The sequence below is a fragment of the Papio anubis genome, chromosome 3 (genome assembly GCF_008728515.1).
Source record: "Papio anubis isolate 15944 chromosome 3, Panubis1.0, whole genome shotgun sequence".
Lineage (NCBI taxonomy): Eukaryota > Metazoa > Chordata > Mammalia > Primates > Cercopithecidae > Papio > Papio anubis.
The window spans coordinates 163,085,697-163,098,923 of NC_044978.1; the positions used below are offsets into that span (position 1 = coordinate 163,085,697).

Consider the following 13,227-nt stretch of genomic DNA (forward strand, 5'->3'; position numbering starts at 1 on the left):
GATATTCTAGTTTATTGCTCTTAAATTCTGCCTTCCATAAAGCCCTAGGACATAGACACAGTTCTGCCAGGGTATTCTTTTTTGTTTTTTGGGTTTTTTTTTTTTTTTTTTGCAACTTTAGAGTAAAAATTGACTTTGCTCCAGTTTCCAATAAGGTATTCCTCATTTTCATCTGAGACTTCATCAGAATTGCCTTTACTATCCATATTTCTACTAGCAACCTGATTATGACCACTTTAAGTAATCTCTAAGAAGTTTTCCTACAGTCATTCTCTTCTTCTGACCCCTCACCAGAATTGCACTTATTGCTCTGTTCAGGGCAGTATCAGTTTTTTCTAGCCTGCTCCTTCAAACTCTTCCAGCTTCTGCCCATTACCCAGTTCAAAAGATGCTTTCACATTTTTATGTATTTGTTATATCCATACTCCAGTTACTCTTGTACCAATTTTCTGTCTTATTTTATTTTGTGCTGCCATAACAGAATACCACAAACTGGGTATTTTGTAATAAACAGAAATTTATTTGGCTCATTGTTCTGAAGGCTAGAACATCCAAGACTGAGGGACCAGAATCTGGGGAGGGCCTTCTTGCATCATTCCATGGCAAAGGGTGAGAAAGAGAGACAGAGAGAGAAGGTAAGAAAGCAAGAGAAAGAGAGAATGGGAGAGAAAGAGAAGGGGACAAAACTAGTCCTTTAATGAGGAACCCACTCCACTGAAAATGTTGATAATATAAATTTGAATGTTATCTACATTAGTGAGGGAGGCTCTGCTCCATGACATAATTTTAATACTGTCAATATTCCCACTTCTTAATACCATTGCATTGGGGATTCAGTCTCCAACACATGCTTTTTGGGGGAACATATTTAAACCATACCACACAAAAACACCAAGAGGGAAGTTTTCACGTGTGGACCAGGTGAACAGTGCCGATGGTAATAATGGGAGAGGTGAGATAGATTCAAAATATATTTTTGTAGGTGAAACCAATAACAGATATTAATGGATTTCATGTTGAGAAAAAAACAAATCATTATGGATAACCGCCAGAGTCCTGGCATCAGCAACTGATAAGTGGTAGAAACTTTAATGGCAATGAATGGGGAAAATCCAGGTTTTAGGAGTAAACACATTTTCATATTTGAGCAGACAAGTTTGGGGATGCCTACGAGACATTCAAATGGAGAAGAGGAGTATGTAATTGGGTATATAGGCCTGGAGCTTAGAGGGTATGCTACTGTTGATAATATGAATTTGAATGTTATCCACATAAAGGTAGCATTTAAAGTCATGGGAATAGAGGAGTTCACTTTTGAGGAATTATAAGAAACAAGAAAGAGGGTTGAGGATGAAGCCCTGGAAATATTTCAGAATTAGCCAGTGAATAGAAGAAGAATATCCAGCTAAGAAAAATCACGAAAAATTGTAAGAAAAGAGGCAGAAGGACAACCAGCAACATGTTTTCATGAAAGTCCGGCAGAGAGTACTTCATACCCTAATCCTTACCATCTGCATGGCTGTCCATGCAAAATTTAGCTCCTACTGTGGGTGTCCCCTCTTCTAGAATGTCCTTCCTTATAATCCCCTTTCCACTGACTCCCATACCCTTTTCATTTGTTTGTTATTTTGAGACAGGGTCTTACTCTGTTACCCAGGCTGGAGTGCAGCAGTGAAATCTCGGCTCACTGCAGCCTCAATCTCCTACCTCAGCCTCCTGAGTAGCTGGGACTACAGGCGCAGGTGACCATGTTTGGCTAATTTTTATATAATTTTTTAGCACAGGCTTGTCTTGAACCCCTGACATGCTCCATTGTCGACTGACTTACAATTGTGTTACAAGACCAACCATGAGTGCCTGCCATTTATTAAACACTAAAAATGTACTAGCAGCTACACTATGTATTTTACATACGTTTATTATCTCTTATGCTATAATCACATACTTTTAAATTTTTTGGAGACAGAGCCTCACTCTGTTGCCCAGGCTGGAGTGCAGCAGTGCAGTCTCTACTCACTGCAACCTCCGCCTCCTAGGTTCAAGCGATTCTCCTGCCTCAGCCTCCTGAGTAGCTATGACTACAGGTATGTGCTGCCAAATCTGGCTAATTTTCATATTTTCAGCAGATACTTGGTTTTGCCATGTTGTCCAGGCCGGTCTCGAACTGCTAGCCTCAAGCAATCCATCCACCTTGGTCTCACACGGTGCTGGGAGTACAGGCGTGAGCCACTGTGCCCGGCCCATAATTACATACTTGTTATGTAAAATTGACTACATTTTCTTTCCCAACTTCAGATTTAGTAGATAATAAGATCTACTTTAGGACACCATTAGGAGACCAAAAATATTAAATCACATGCTTGGCATGTAGCTATCAAGTAGAAGAAACACAATCAGCAGTAGAAAATGATTATTATTCCTCTCACTAAAATACATAGTGCACTACAATTTATAAATTTACCTTTTACAATATACAATTATAAATTTACAATTTATAATTTTAGCTCCCTACAGACTGTGAGCTCTTAGAATGGAGAGATTGGTTTTTATTCATCTTGAATCCTCAATACCTTTAACACTGCTGTGTATGTTTTACGTGCACAAATAATTTTGTGAAAGTCTGAGTGGTTTCTTTCATATTGCACAGGTAGAGAGTTCCAATTCTAGATGTGTGTGTTTGGTGGAAATGGAAAATGTTGTTTTCCTTTTAGCATCTTTTTGACTCAGCATTAAAAATCACCATAATTTCAAACTGGATTACCTGATTTAATTACATTTTTTATGACTATATTTTGGAAAGGTGAAAAAGAAGTAGAGCTATCAAAATCCGGTTTGTTGTATAACATACAACTTTCTTCCAGCTTGACACGTTTGCAAGGCACCTTTGGAGCCAGAGACTTATGCCCTGGTTGAATCTTATATTTAATTGTGAGGAAACTCTTGATACATCTCCATTTACATAAAGGAAATAATTATTTCTTCCTCCTCATTGAGAGAATAAGAACTTTAGTTATTTGCAATAGATCAATTTATGAAAGAGCATTTTAATAGAGCTTTATCTTGAGTAACAAGTGTGTGGTACAACCTGTTATGCTTAGGCTTATGTAAATCTTCCATATTACCTTTTAAATACATATTTTCAAATCAGTTTCATTTCTATCCTTTCCATTATTTAATTCTAGAAAAAATAAAAATTGCTTGGATAAAACTCTAACCCACAGACATCGAAAATCAGAAATCTTTTCAAGAAAATTTTTAAGAGAAAAGATTTTTTTTGCATCATATCTGGAATATGTTACCCTGTAACAAACATGTTGGATGTTTGAAAGAAGACAGCAAAAGCCTAATTGTTGCCCCTGGATGTAGAATACACTAGAAGGCTGAGAGGCAACAGCCATGGCTGTGAGTGGCAGGAGCAACAGGCGAGATCAGTGGTCCCTCTGGAGTCATTTCTTGGCAGAAGAGATGCTCACCTTAGAAACTGGCTTGATCGCATTTGGTTTTCCTTTGTACTAAAGGAGTAAAGTGACAGGATCAATGGAAAACTCTAAAGTTCATTAGTTAGCCTTGCTGAATGTGTGCCATTTAATTCTTCCATTTTGATGGTTGTCACAGATGATTTCAGAGCTTAAATGGGGTTAATGTTTTGGGGTGAGACCATCGTGGGGTGTATCATAAGCATAAAGTGGGGTTCAAGGATGAAGTGAGGTTGTCTGTTGTGTATACCACTTGGAATAATAATTATGATAAAGTATCAATATTAATGAGTGTAGCTTGTAGAGCATCATTGAAATATTTTTATTTGAGTATCATTAAAATAATTTAGTAAAACTATACATACATTTTTACATTAGTTGGTTGGCAGCTGAAATTTGTCATCATATATTTAAACACTTTCAAAGATGTCATTTCATGCATAGTGCAAATATTGACATTTAAAAATAAAACTGTTAGATCATACTTTAAATTTTTCCAATACAATGTAAATACCATATTATTAAATACTCACCAGTATTCATTTAAAATACATAAACAGCTTTAAATACAACAGCATTAATTTTGCTCTTCAAGCTAGCATTTTTATTCTACTGTCTCCAAAATGTTTAATCCTAATGTCATGTACTGTATGCTTGAAAGGATTTTATTGATTACCTTAACATACGTTTCTAAAATATATTATGTATATAAATGGAGATTTAATTTTTAAATGTTTCCTGTAACCACAAGAGTGTTAAATGTTAAAAATATTTTCCACATTGAGTTACTGAAGTTGGCATAAGCACACCATTGATCAAAACAACGTATTATACTTCACATTTGATTAACAATGTTAAAGCATGAATTTAATATTTTATTGGATATTCATCTTGTAGTGAGGTAGATGTCTTTTATTTGTTCATTGGTTCTGATGTCAATGGGTGGAATATTACCAAGAATCACATAGTTGCTGCCTGAGTTCTGCTTCTATTTTGGGGTTTTACAGATATAAGCCCTGAGGAATCATATTCACATAAATAAGTGGGCATAAATGGAAGGAGCAATGTCACTCCATTCTTTGATCTCTTTTGGAGATATTTGCCCAACTTTACAGTCATCTAGTATAAATTACTTTTACTCTAGCTGACACCTTGATTAGGTCCTCCCCAAATTTGCTGAAAGCAAAGACTTGGAAACCATTTGACTTTCAAGAAAGATTTGTCAGGTAGTCATTAGAGTCATTCAGCTTTTCAGCATCTCCGCCAAACTTTGCCCCTTTGTTTGGTGTCATAGAGGTTCATATACCCCAGGGCTCTTCACCAGAGGTAGTTGTAGATTAGCGAGAGCTACTCCTTTCCTTCCTAAAGTGGAAGAGAAAAAGTTTCTGTCAAAGAAGCTGGAAATAACAAATCTGCATTGCGCTTTTTGTGTTCTCAAGATTGATTTTAAGAAAGAATACCTAAGGAAGTTGGGAACTCAGAAGCTCTTGGAAAAATCTTGATGTAACAGTCGTGGTGCGTGAAGCAGAGGTATCACAGACTGGACATCTCTAGTGTAGACCTCTTACCATTAGTTTCATGTGATTACAACCTGGTTAGAGTGTCTCTTATTGATTAATATCCACTTCATATATTCATATATTGTTTGGATATTAGTCACCTATGAAATATAAATTTGATAGTACATTGTAAAGAAGTGTGCCAAGGTGTCTTTGTTTAGAGAAATATTATATTAGCCAGTGGGAAATAAAGAATGTCCACAAGTATGGTAACTGATATCTTTGATACGGTTCCACATCTGAGAATCTACCTTAATAAAAATGTACTAAATAAGGATAATCATTTGGAAAACAAATGTTTCTTGTGATATTATTTATAATTATGAAAAAAATTAAATCAATCTAAATGTTGGCTCATAATGTACTCAAATACATATGGTATGGTTATTTAAGAAATATTTTCCAGACATTACAATTACGCTTATGAAGAATATGGAATCTTTTAATAAACGTTATGTTAGTCAAATGAAAAAGTGGGATACAGAATTCTATGTGAAATATAGTAAAATCTATTAGAAAAATATGTGTATGGGAAAAGGCTTCATAATATACACAAAGATAATAATAATAATCTTGGATTGATCTCCATGTGTGTTTTCCTCACCTTTAAAGAGAGGCAATGTAATCATATTGCAATTGTGATTATGTTTCTTCTTCAAAGGTCTATATTGTTAGGTGCATATGATGATTATATTGAACAATAAGAAGTTGTATACATTTACGTAGCATATATTGCACAATGTATCTATATTGTACCATAACATATATTGCACAGTATATAATGTAATATATATTGTTATATATGATGTAGATTAATAGATATATATTTTTATTAATTTTTGTAAAGTAATAAATGGACATAGCCAAATAGACAAACAAATCAAAAGCTTACAAAATAAAACTTTTTGTTAATTCAGCCTTTCAGGAAGCTACTATTAGTCACTACTTATTATACTTCTAGAAACTTTCAATGCATATACATGGATATCAATGTATATGCACAGAAATGAGAACATGTAATCCCAATTTATTTATGCACTTAACATTCTCCTTTCTAAAACCAATATTTCTCTAATTTGCTGTTTGTGCATTTTCATCCTGTTACTTTAAGAAGTTTATGTGCTCTTTTTAGTGTTTTGAAACATTGTCTTTAAAGTTTTATATGTTAATTAGATTTAAATCTTTTTTTCTGTATATGTCAACTTTAGATACCATAAATTGATCTCCTATCAACAAAGATGAGGTATCTAGTTAATATCCATTCCTGTCTACCACATTTATTTCTCCAAACTAACCTCAAGTTTGGTTTGTCTATATTTCTATTTTTAATTTTTTTATAGGTTACTTCACACTTTTAAATTTCTAAAACTTGTATTATTTATATATTGAATTAATCTCCAGTTATTAAAAAGGAAGAGAAACAGCACACTTAAAATTTCTTTATTTTTTTCACCTTGAGATTTGTATTATAGTTGCATAATTTTACGATATAAATAATATTTGTATTATATTCCATAATTCCCATACCTCTTTATTTCTTATTATCTATTTTTGTGCATTTACTACTCATTCCTATTTTCAGGCTTATTTCTTTCACTATGTGATTTATGAAAGAATGTACATCAACTTTTTTTCATTAAGAGCTCATGGGTGCTGTATTCTAAGAGTTCTTGAAAGTTGCATAAAACATTTGGGTTACACTTTTTTATTCTGAGGACTATGTAACATTGCTCTTCACACATTTCACAATTTTTAACTTAATAAAAGTGCCTGAAGCTAGCCTGAATTTTTCCCTTTTATGCATAAATTGAACATTTTTCCTAGATAACCCTTTCATTGTTTATACTTTATCATTTATTCTTTGTTTTTATCCTGTATAAAGTTTTTCTAAGGTACAATTTTCCTATTTGTTCTTTAGATTCACTTCTTTTTTAACTTTTGGAAAGTTTTCTTTTACTACATCCTTAATATTTCTCCTGTTTCATTTGTACTTTTTACTTCATCTGAAACACCAAGTATGTGCACATTATATTATCTTGTGACTGCCTTTCAGATCTGTCATTTTCTCTGTAATTCTTTTAAAATATTTTATTGTTTTATTTTGTTCAATTTTCTGAAGCCTATTTTGTTCGCAATGTTTTTAGCAATGTCTACTCTTGTATTTGCTATTTTTAATATAATTTTAATAACTGAAGCTCTTTTTAAATTTTCCATTTATTGCTATCTTACTTTCCATCTTACTATTTATTTGTTTTTCTCTTTTTAATCACTGTTGTCTATACCTTTAAGTCTCCTTTCAGGGTAACATTAATTTTTTAATTACCTTGATTTTATGAAAAAAAGTGCTTGTAACTCATTTTTAGTTATCTTTTGTGAGCATTATGCTCATATTTATACTTGAAATTATTTACATTTCTTTGATATTTCTCTTTTCTCCTGGCTGTGTCGTTGAGTAATTACAATGTTGGAGACTTTCATATTTTTTTTTTTAAATCTGGGACATTTATTCTGAGCTGCAGTTTGCTAAAGACTGTAGGTGGAGAGAGATTTACAAAGGGTGCTAAACAGCAGGCAGGTTGCATTTAATTTAGTTGACATAATCTACGCCAGAAACATGATTCTATTCCAAGTAATTAGAAGGTCTGCTAATTCTACAGCAAAAAAATCACACATTACAATTATTATTGTGGGCTTATTGTTTATGTTTAAGTAAACTGGCAAGATCAGTAGATTCGTATGTGATTACTCACTCTGGTTTTTCATTCATTTTGCCACAAAAGCAACCAGCTTCTTGCAAAGTTAGTTTGTGTGCTTGCCATCATTAATTTTATGTATCAATTTGACTAGCCCCAGGGTTTCCAGTTTAAACATTATTTCTGGGTATGTCCATAAGAATGTTTTTGAATGAGACAGGATCTGAACTGGTGGACTCAGTAAAGCAGATGGCATTTCTCAATGTGAGTGGTCATTCATCCAGTTCACTAAAGGCCTGAAAAGAACAAAAGCCGAAGGAAGGAGGAAATTTCCCCTTTTTTCTTGCCATACCACTTGAACTGGTACATCACATTTCATCGTCTCCAGACCTTGGTCTAATTTTATAGCACGGATTCACTGGTTCTCAAGCCTGGGGACTCAGCTAAATTACCTCTTTGGCTTTCCTGGGTCTCCCGCTTGCAGACAGCAGATTCTGATACTTCTCAGGGTGTGTGTGTGTGTGTGTGTGTGTTTGTGTGTGCATGTTTGTAGGCAGTCATGTACCATATTTCAGTCAATGATGAACCACATATACACAGTTGTCCCGTACATATTATAATGAAGCTGAAAAATTCCTATTGTTTAGTGATGTCATAGCTATTGTATGGTCATAGTGCAATGCATTACTCGTGTTTGTGGTGATGCTGCTATAAACAAACCTACTGTGCTAGCATTCATATAAAAGTTTAGCACGTACAATTATAGATAGTACATAATACATGACAATGATGATAAATAGCTGTATTACTAGTTTATGTATTCACTATACTACACCTTTTAAATTATTTTATAGTGTACTCCTTCTACTCATTTAAAAAAAAAAAAGTTAATTGTAAAACAGCCTCAGGCAGGCCCTTCAGGAGGTATTGCAGAAGAAGGCATTGTTATCATAAGAGAGGGCAGTTCTATGCCTGTTATTGCACCTTAAGACCTTCTACTGGGACAATATATGGAGGCGGGAGACAGTGATATTGATGATCTTGACCCTGTATAGGCCTAGCCAAATGTGTGTGTTTGTGTCTTAGTTTCTAACAAAAAAGTACAAAAGTTTAAAAAATGAAAAAAAGCTTACAGAATAAGGACATCAAGAAAGAAAATATTTTTGTATGGCTATAAAATGTATTTGTGTTTTAAGCTAGGTATTATTATAAAAGAGTCCAAAATTTAAAAAAAATTAAAATTATACAAAGTAAGAATAGTTACAGTAAGCTAAGGTTATTTATTACGGAATTTTTTTTTTTTTTTTTGAGACGGAGCTTCTCTCTGTGGCCCAGTCTGGAGTACAGTGGCTCAATCTCAGCATGTGCCAACATGCCCATCTAATTTTTGTATTTTTAGTAGAGACGGGGTTTCACCATATTGCCCAGTCTGGTCTTGAACTCCTGACCTTGTGATCCGCCCACCTTGGCCTCCCAAAGTGCTGGGATTACAGGCATGAGTCACCGTGCCCAGCCTACAATGGAATAAGATTTATTTTACGTTATGTTATGTTATGTTATGTTATGTTATGTTATGTTATGTTATGTTACTTTTTGAGGTCTGTTGCCCAGGCTGGAGTGCAGTGGCAGGATCTCACCTCACTGCAAGCTCTGCCTCCCAGGTTCATGCCATTCTCCTGCCTCAGCCTCCAGAATAGCTGGGACTACAGGCGCCCGGCACCACGCCCGGTTAATTTTTTCCATTTTTTTAGTAGAGACGGGGTTTCACCATGTTAGCCAGGATGGTCTTGATCCCCTGACCTCGTGATCCTCCCACCTCAGCCTCCCAAAGTACTGGGATTACAGGCATGAGCCACCGCGCCCGGCGTGGAATAATTTTTTAAAATAAATTTAGTGTAACCTAAATGCACAGTGTTTATAAAATCTACAGTAGTGTATAGTAATGTTAAACCTTCACATTCACATTCATTCACCACCCACTGACTCATGCAGAGCAATTTCCAGTCTCGAAGGCCCCACTCATGGTAACTGCCTTATACATGTGTACCATCTTTTATCTGTTATGTCATAATTATACTGTACATTTTCTATGTTTAGATCTATTTAGATACACGAATACTTACCATTGTATTTCAATTGCCTAGAGTATTCAGGAGAGTAACATGTTTTACAAGGTTGTAGCCTAGAAGCAATAGGTTATATCCATCCCTGACATTAAGCAACACATAGCTGTGTATATATACAACAAACCTGACTAACACAGTGGTTATCTTCATTTGGCCCCTTCTGCACTATGGCTGAGGTTTCGATAAAAACTCATTGACACTCTTATAGTACTGTCATGTACTTTATAAGTCAATAAATGTACCCCTTAGAATAAGTCACCTGACTATGGAGATCTCTTCTAGCTTTCCATGTTCTGCAGGAGTACTTACATGTTTTTAAAATCTTCCTTCAGTATGGTCATATTTCACAATATTTAGTGATGATTATTTATAGTTTATTGATTGACAGGATGGATGTCTTCTACATCAATTATAGGCATTTATCACTGTCTTTTTATGTCCTTCATTGTTTTCAGTTGGCTTTACAGGGGAGAATTTGGGTAAAATATGCTCTTCTTATATCCAACCGAACGCAAAACTTTTACCTTTAAAGATAAGAAAGTATACATTCAATAAATAATAATAATGAAAGAATTGGGATTGAGAGCTGAAAATTACGTTTTGGTATATCTACTAATCATAGCCTCATTTTTCATCAAATGTGATATCATTTTTCTTCTGATAATCATTCCTCTTGCTTGACATAGGTGTTCTATATTTGTTAACTCTGCTAATCTTACTCATCCTTTGGGAAACATCTCTTCAAGGAAGTGCTCTCTGATTTTTCTTTTCCCAGAAAGAACTCAGAGCTGCTTCTGAACTACCATGGTTCCTTGTACATGCTTCGATTTTTGCACTTATCATCCTGTATTTAATTGTTTGTAGATATAGCAAAAGTATAGAGGCAATAATTGCCTAGATCATGTGTAAGAAGAGGGAATTATTATTTCATTGGAGTGGCATAAGTTTTTATAGAGTAGTGGGAGGTAGGTTTTGAAAGACAAATTGTAAGAAGATTATTGGGAATACAGACTATGGAGTTTTTCATTACTTTGTGGGAAATTAGAAGTTTTTAAATGGAAGTCTTTAGCAGAGAATAATACAATCATAGCTCTTCTTCAGAAAGATTAATCTAGGTGTGGTATAACAGATCAAAAGTTTAATGATAAATCGTATACAGGAAATTCACTTAGGAGGTTAGTATAATATTCTCGGTATTAGTTTTTTATTTTTCACAAGAAATTATGTATGAACCCAGCAACTTAAAACAATGTCTGTGGGTCAGTAGTGAGAGCACAGATTAGAGTGCAGGGCAGCTTGATCTTTTGTTCAGGGTCTGACAAAACTACAATCAAAATGTTAACAGAGGCTTGAGCTTCTCTTCCAAGTTCACTTAGTAGTTTTTTTTGTTTTTTGTTTTTTTTCAGAACTTATTTCCTTATAGCTGAAGAACTCATGGCCACTTGCTCCTCAAAGCCAGGATATTCTCTGACTGCAAAGAAAACCTAAGCCCTCTTTTCAAGGGCTTTGATTAAGTCTGGGGCATCCAGAATAATTTCCCTTTTGATTAAATTCAACCAATTTGGAGCCTTAATTACATCTGCAAAATCCCTCCACCTTTGCTCTATAATGTAACCTAATCAAGGGGGTGAGATCCCTCACCTTTGCCATATAATGGAACTTAATCACGGGTGTAATAGCAGTGGGAGTGGAAATCATGGGGCTGTCTTAGAATTCTGCTTTCCATAGTCTCTAGGAGATGTTAGGCAGAATAAGCGTAGTGTCTATGGAGACGTGTTCTAACACAGTGTTCTAACACACACTGGTACAGAAATAAGCAAACACAGGATGATAAATGAATAAACAGAAGCAGGTACAAGGCACCATGGTAGTTCAGAAGGAGCCCTGAGTTCTTTCTGGGAAAAGAAAAATCAGAGAGCACTTCCTTGAAGAGGAGTTTCTTAAAAGATGAGTAAGATGAGTGGAGCTAACAAATGCAGAACATACGTGTCAAGCAAGAGGAATGAGTATTAGAAGAAAAATAATATTTTTGATGCTTACAATATTATATTTATATTATAACAATCTTTTATTACAGATTTTTACATTAATTTTGGTATTTAAAATATTGCATTAAAACATTATTTATTGTTATTATTGATTTTTGTCATCTTCTTAAATTTTGCACCTGAAGCAAATGCCTCACTCTCTCCACCCCCTAATTCCTGGCTCTGAGCATCAGGTAGCAGGACTACCTAGGGAATTGCAATTGATTAGGTATTGCTGAAGTGTACGGTGAAAGTGGAAGAATTGCAGAAGGGTAGCTGGAGAAAACTGGCTGGAGTAAGATCATGAGAAGCCTTATTTTGCTGTCTGAGGAAGACCTTCAAAGACTTTACCCAGTGAGAGTCATGGTTTTAAACTGGAGAGTGACCAGACAAGACTATCATTTAGAAAGATGATCCTGGCAGAAGTATCAAGGCTAGTTTGGAATGGTTTACTGTTCTCCATTAAAGGAAAACACTTAGGAGGCTATTGTAGTGATCACACGAGGTAAGTAATTATAGTTATGTTACTCACAGTATTGGCTCACTGAAAAGTATTTTAATTTTGGGATTTACCAGCAGAAACCAAGAATTTCTTTTTAGAAAGCATGTTAGATAGCTTTTTTGACTCTTTAAATGGTAGACCTTTAGCTAATGTAATTTTTTATGGCAATCACATTTATGGCTGAAGCATTTCTGTAACTATAGGCAGCTTATTTCACCTGAGAAATGCTTTTGATAAGATAAAATTTTCTGATATGTGATGCCAAGATTGAGTCTGAGCCTATAGGTTTTATTGCATTTATATGCAGTGATGTTAGGTCAGACGGACGGCAAATGAGAATATTCTCACCATACAAAATTGAACAATCCAGCTTTGTAATTGCTTCAGGATAGTTGATTGCCTATTTTGTCTCTGTTCAAAGTACCCAAAGGAAATCCTGCTAGGGCCATTGAAAATATCAGACTCTACAGATGGAAATCATAACTATATGGTATTGGCTGTATATTTAATATACAGCTAGCAAAAGCTGATTCAAGGGAGGGAGCCAGAATTACAATTGGATGCTTGATTGGAAGGACTGATATTAACCAAGAGGCCAATCTATAAAAGACTACTTCACATAGTAAAGAAGAAGCATATTAAAAAAGTATTTCCTGCCTTGAAAGATTGTAAATATGCATAATATAAATGTTGATAGAATTGTATAGCCCTTTATATGTCAGTATTATCTAATATCATTGGCACTAGTCCCTATCTACATCTCTATCCTTTGGCATTTTTTTTTTCTTAAATTACATAACTATGCCAGTCCCAGATTGTTTTCTTATTTGTTGATAAAACGTAA

At 34.6% G+C, this 13,227-nt stretch overlaps 1 long non-coding RNA gene across 2 annotated transcripts; it reads right to left on the bottom strand.

Annotated features, from left to right (window-relative positions):
- Window positions 1-4,330: 4,330 nt before the first annotated feature.
- LOC103884272 lies at window positions 4,331-12,288 on the bottom strand. 2 transcript variants are annotated; one of them, XR_646801.4, is made up of 3 exons: window positions 11,496-12,288; window positions 10,164-10,378; window positions 4,331-4,838 (listed from the first exon to the last, which is right to left on the bottom strand). It is a non-coding gene; the product is annotated as an uncharacterized LOC103884272 (long non-coding RNA). The 2 variants fall into 2 exon arrangements; XR_004182829.1 differs by lacking the exons at window positions 10,164-10,378; window positions 11,496-12,288 and adding an exon at window positions 8,181-8,802.
- Between the last annotated feature and the right edge of the window lie 939 nt (window positions 12,289-13,227).